The sequence below is a fragment of the Phyllostomus discolor genome, chromosome 11, assembly GCF_004126475.2.
Source record: "Phyllostomus discolor isolate MPI-MPIP mPhyDis1 chromosome 11, mPhyDis1.pri.v3, whole genome shotgun sequence".
NCBI classification, from domain to species: Eukaryota; Metazoa; Chordata; class Mammalia; order Chiroptera; family Phyllostomidae; genus Phyllostomus; species Phyllostomus discolor.
The window spans coordinates 53,383,635-53,390,390 of record NC_040913.2 but is presented as its reverse complement, the minus strand read 5'-3'; positions in this window follow the sequence as shown (position 1 = coordinate 53,390,390).

Here is a 6,756-nt window from a genome sequence, read left to right as displayed (position 1 = left end):
GCTTCTTTCCCACTCAGTGAGAAGTCATTTCATAATCGTTACTTATGTTTTCCAGTGCAGTCTATAGCTCCGCAACATGGCCCCTCCTTTCAGCCCTGGCACTACACTGGCTGTATTATGGCAAGTGGTAGCAGTGACTGAGTTTTGCTGCATGTCTAATGAGGTTCTCCAGATTCTCACTTCCCAGGAGCATCCCTGGTGGCTTCCAAGACTTGTAGCAGGATTAATATGTACTGGTTACAACAGCCCTGTCACTCTCTTCAGGAGCATCTCTGATAGATGTAAGAGTTCTAAGTTTTTCTGGTTGTATTGATCCTTTGAATGGTAAAAATCAAAACAAAACAAAACAAAAAATCCAAACCCACAAAATGGATTTCTATTTCCCAGCTACCTAAGTGTTTTGGGGAGTAAATAACTCTCCCTGTTTCTCTATTGATCTGAGTGGTCTCAGTGGGGTTCTGAGTGGAAGATCTATTCCACGAGAAGTGCTTTTTTTTTCTATACTGCAAAGGCCACTGTGGATGTCTTCAGGAAGTATGGATGATGCAAGCATTTTTTGTTTGATCCAGGATTCAGTTGAAGTTGACACATTGCATTTGGTCACCATGTTTGTTCAGCCGCTTTTGATCTAGAGTAATCCCTCCTCTCACTTTTTTTTGGTGTGTGTCACATGGAATTTTTTGGAAGATTCCAGGTGAGTTGTTTTAGATTGTCTTCCTTGTCAAATTTGTCTGATTGTTTCTTCATGATTAGATTCATGTTAAATAATGTTGGCATGATTAATTTGTAAGTGATGTTTTGTATTTCTTATTGCCTCCTATTAGGAGGCACATAAAACCTCATCTGGGAATTGTACACTCAACAAATATACATGGACTGTGTTGTGCACACAGTATGCTGAGCACTCTACTATGCAATGAAGATATAGGGGACCCATGGATACAAGTGTGAGGTAAAAAGATAAGGAAAACAGAAGTTCAGGCTTAAGAGTAAGGAATAGATTTACCTACATATGACAGAAAACTCAGTTTGCTGTAGTTGTACCACAAAGAGGGAGGTTTGTTTTTTCTTGTATAGCTACCAGTCAGGAGGGAAGTAGTCTAAAGCTGATATAGTACCTCCACCATATTCAGAGTATCTTTCTCTCTCTCTATCTGCTATCATTAAGGTATGGATCTAACATGTTTCCTACCCCTCAGATATTGTGACTCCCTTCCAAGCAGGAAGAAAAGTGGAACATCCAGTGACTCTTCACCCCTTTGAGAGAGCTTTATCAGAGGCAGAACCAAGTAATTCTGCTCACATTTCATTTGTTAGGATGGTATCTCATGATCAACCCAATATGCAATGTTGTGTGAGAAATACAGTTGATGGTAACATTGCTACCCTTAAGAAAAACAGGCTTCTAGACTTCTGGCCAAGATGGAGGCATAGGTAGATACACTGTGCCTCCTCACACAACCCAGATAGGGACAACAACAATTTAGAAACAGAATAACAACAAGAATTGACAGAAAACTGAACTGTGTGGAAGTCAGACAACCAGAAAGTTAAAATAGACACGTTCATCCAGACCAGTAGGAGGGACAGAGTCGGGCAGCCAGGCTCAGGTCACGGCACAGAGAGCAGAGAGTTTTGGGATCAGGCGTGTAAGGCATCCAGGGCACACAGATTGCAGTGGTCGGACGCTGAGCAGGCAAGTGACAGCTGGCAGACCCTGGCCGAGGGGTGGCAACCGGCAGACCCAGCGAGGCAGCAATTGTGAAGCAAGGCACTGTGCGCAACCCAGGATCACAGCTCTGGGAAATAGAGCCTTGGGGCACTGATTGAAAACACCTGTGGGAGTTGAGGCACAGGGAGAGACTCCCAGCCTCACAGGAGAGTTTGTTGGAAAGTCCCACGGGGTGCACAAGCCCACCCACTCGGAAATTGGCACCAGAGGGGCCCAGTTTGCTCAGGGGAAGCAACAGAAGGGACTGAGGCCCGGCGGAGAGTGGAGCAAGTGCCATTGTTCCCTCTCGGACCCCACCCCCACATACAGCGTCACAACCCAGTGACTGGGGTGCCCCACCCTGGTGAACACCTAAGGCTCCGCCCCTCATACGTAACAGGCATGACCAGACCAAAGGGAAAAAAAGATGGTTCAAACAGAATTTCAAGCCTCACAATCAGTACTTTTAAGCAACCAAGAGATAGTCAACCTACCAGATGCACAGTTCAGAGCACTGGTGATCAGGATGCTCACAGAATTGGTTGATTTTGGTCACAAATTAGATGAAAAAATGAAGGCCACAATAAGTGAAATGAAGAAAAATGCACAGGGAACCAATAGTGATGGAATGAAAGCTGAGTCTCACATCAATGGAGTGGACCAGAAGGAAGAAGAAAACATACAATCAGAAAAGAATGAAGAAATAAGAATCCAAAAAAATGAGGAGAGGCCTAGGAACCTCCAGGACATCTTTAAATGTTCCAACATCCAAATTATAGGGCTACCAGAAGGCGGAGAGGAAGAGCAACAAGTGGAAAACTTATTTGAACAAATAATAAAGAACTTCCCCAATCTGACAAAGGAAATAGACTTCCAGGAAGTCCAGGAAGCTCAGAGAGTCCCAAAGAAGTTGGACCCAAGAAGGAACACACCAAGGCACATCATAATTACATTAGCCAAGGTAAAAATGAAGGAGAGAATCCTAGAAGCAGCAAGAGATAAGGAGACAGTAACCTACAAAGGAGTTCCCATCCGACTGTCAGCTGATTTCTCAAAAGAGACCTTACAGGCAAGAAGGGGCTATAAGAAGTATTCCAAGTCATGAAAGGCAAGGACCTACATCCCAGATGACTCTATCCAGCAAAGCTTTCATTTAGAATGGCGGGGCAGATAAAGTGCTTCTCAGATAAGGTCAAGTTAAAGGAGTTCATCATCACCAAGCCATTATTATATGAAATGTTAAAAGGACTTATCTAAGAAAGAGAAGATAAAAAAATATGTATAGTAAAATGACAGCAAACTCACAATTATTACCAACCACACCTAAAACAAAAAGAAAAACAAACCAAGCAAACTAGAACAGGAACAGAACCACAGAAATGGAGATCACATGGAGGGTTAGCAACACAGGAGTGGGGGGAGGAGAGAGGGGGAAATGGTATGGACAATGGGTAGCATAGATGGTAGGTAGAAAATAGACAGGGGGAGGGCAAGAATAGTATGGGAAATGTGGAAGCTAAAGAACTCATGACACATGGACATGAATTAAGAGGGGGGAATGTGGGTGGGAGAGGGTGTGCAGGGTAGAGGGGAACAAAGGGGGGTAATGGGACAACTGTAATAGCATAATCAATAGAATATATTTTAAAAAGAACCATCACAGAAGTACAGTTTATAATAGCAAAAGAGAAAAGAAAAAAATAACATTGTCATTAACATGAGAATAGATAAATTATGATATAGTCATTATGGTAGCCAGCCTTCAAGATGGCTGTTGGGAACTGTACTTCCTGGTTTCAGGAACTGTAGCCTCCCATGGCTAAGCCTGAGTGGAAAGGCCTTACGTACATAAACTGCTTAGGAGACAAAAACCTATCCCCTCTCTTATGTCTTCCTGTTTGGCCCAGCAGAAGGCTAGTTAGCCAAGGATGGGTAAGATTCCTCAAGGAAGAAACAACCTACCTAAGGCAGGCATAGTCAGAAAGGGACCATCAGGGAAGGACACGGGGGACTTTAGAGAAGGGGTGACAAACCTTCACCCTTAGCTTTGTTATAGCCTGTTATAGACCTCATTCTATTTGTAAGCAGTCTCCTAATTTCTTGGTTGTCTTACTTCCCCCTTCTGATTTAAGCCTAAAACAATGCTGGTGGCAGGTGCAGCCCTGTGCTGGAAAGGGTGATTCCCAGGGGGGCAATCAGGCCTGAGTATTTAATAATACATTAAATCCTGTAAAACCTGCTTTGCTTTGAATGCCCCCAAGTTAATATGTACTAAATGTTCAGGGTTCGAGCACAAAATGAGTTTGTTTCCCCAGGTTTTATGGCCAATTGGTGTCACTCTGTCCACCAGACCCTGACTCAAAAAATGCCCTCGAGATATTTTAAATGTTATCTGTTAACCGTATCTCTCTTCCTTGATCATTACTGTTTAACATTGATAGATGAGCTTTATGTATGTGCTACATATCCCTATACAAGCTAAACTCAATAAACACCCAGAGAAAGAGGTGCTCAAGGCTCCTCTCCTCTGAGAGATTAGCCAGCCTTTTCTCTCCAAGCAGATCATGTCTTGCCAGTCTTATTTCATCTGTGGTGCTGGGGCACACTGTGAGTCAGGGTCCCCCTTTGATGGCCACTTGATAATCAAGTTCTAGTGTTCATGTGCCTCATGTAGTACATTCCCACACTGAATAGAGGTGAACTGTATAACCAGTAGGACAGTTCAGAAATAATGGTAGGTGACTTCCAAGGCTAGGTCATAAAAGTCTCTGTGACTTCTGCCTTACACTCTTGGATCACTCTCTCCAGAAGAAGCCAGCTACCATGTTTTAAGTATACTCAAGTAGCCCTATGCAGATATCTACACAGCAAGTAACTGAGGCCTCCTTCCAAACCAGCACTAACTCTTGGTCTTATGAGTGAAACACCTTGAAAATGAACTATCTGCCCAGTCAAGCCTTCAGATGACTGCATACTTAGTTAATATCATGACTGCAGACTCATGGGAGACCCTGAGATAGAACAACTCAGCTAAGCCTCTCCTAAATTTGTTACCTATAGAAATTGTTAATAGTTGTTTTGAGCTGCTAAACTGTGGAGTAATTTGTTGCACAGACATACATAACTAATATGGGCATATAAAAGGATGCTGCCACACAGTAGTGATAAGAAGCTACAATTACAAGTAACATCATAAATCAATTTCATAAATATAATGTTGAGAGAAAAAAACAAGTTACAAAGATGTTTGGTAAGTTATCATTCATATAAAGTTTATAAAATGAAAGCTAAATAATACATTGTTAGAGGTATACACATATATAGTAAAACAAAGCAGGATAATAAGATAATAATAAACACAAAATTCAATAGAGTAGTTACATTGAGGAGGTAGGAAGGAACAAGCAGTCAGAGAAAGATACACAACAGTTTCTAGTGGAAATGTCCTACTTTTTAACTTGACTGATGGGTATACTGGTGTTTATTATATTACTTTTGAATGTATGAAAAATGTCATTTTTAAAAGAAGATGGAAATAGTTGACTGTGTAAAGGAACTAAGGGTTCAGTTATGCTAAAGGACAAGGACCTGGTCATACCAGGTAGAGGTAATTGATTATCCTAATAAACACCATTGCACTGAGTCATAGGTGAAAAACCTGCTTGGAATGGGTTAGAAAAAGAATTGGGAGGTTGAGAAATCAACACAGCAAGTATCACCAACTCTCTGAGCTTCTTTGTAAAGGGGAAGAGAAAAATAATATGAAATGAGGAGGGGAATAAAAAGATATCTACTTTTGGACAGAATATATTTTGAAGATCTAATAGGAAGTGAAAATAGTTGTTTCAGGAGAGACAAGTGAGAATTTCATCTAGTCTTGAATACTTTAGAGATGATGAAATACAAAAATTGTTTATAGATATAATTGATAGAATAGTGTTATTAACATGGTTGGGTGGGCAGCAGTCTGCATGCAAAAGAATAGAGCCCGCAGAATACTGGTGATGGAGAAGACATCAAAACGATCCCTGGTATCTTAGGGCAGGGAGGAAGTCAAAATTATGGAGAAGATACATTGTTCCTAGGAGCCTCCTTTTGATTCTTCTTTTGTTCTTATGGTCCTCTCTCTTTTCTTTTCTTCAGATTCTCTTCCCAGACTCAACCTTTCAGAATCTGATCTCAGTTAACAAAATCACACTGAAGTAAAAAAAAGTTAGGAAATTCATTTGGCTCCCTTTGGGGGAGCTTTGACACTTTAATTCAATTCCATAGTTGAAGCTCTAAGTTGGAGTATGTAAGTGTCTCCCCACTCTAACATTGTGTGACTCCATGAATTTAAAGTCTTTAGGACAAGTTAGTGGATATCTCAACCCAATTGAAATTAATCTGGAAAGCAAGTATTAATATTATACTTTAAATGATAAAGTGTAAGATCAGTTATGGTGAGCCACCTTTCTTTTATTGTATAGGTGTATTATATCAGTACTCCTTTTATATCATGTAGTCACATTGTAAAATTTGGCAAATGCTACAGTCAGAGCCAACCATCTCTATAGTTAGAGACCCACCTGAGAATGGGAAATAGGGAAGAAAGGTGAATCCTTTCATGATGTCAAATATCTAGGAGAAAGGCAAATCTTTCAGAGCAGAAACTAAAATCAGAAGAGAGACCCTAAATGACAAAAAGAGGTCTTTTCTTTTAGGTTTAATTATAGAGTGATCAAGGTGTCCAGGGGAAACCTAGTAGTGAGAAATCAGCTGGGACCATGTAGAGAGACAGGCCAGGAGTACTCTTTCTTTGGGATCTCATTTGCAAAGGGAACAGACCTTGAGCCTTGGGGACAAAAGGAAAGCTGTCGTGGCATTAGAGTTTACTTTTAAGTGAATTGTTTATATTTCTCATATTTTCCATGGTACATCTACACTAGCATCCAGTAAAGTCTTGATGGGTGTAGCCTCTCTTAACAACAACAGTTGCATCCATGCTGTCACAAAGACTAGGAGTTCCTTCTTTCTACTGCATAGAATTCCACTGTGTAAATGTT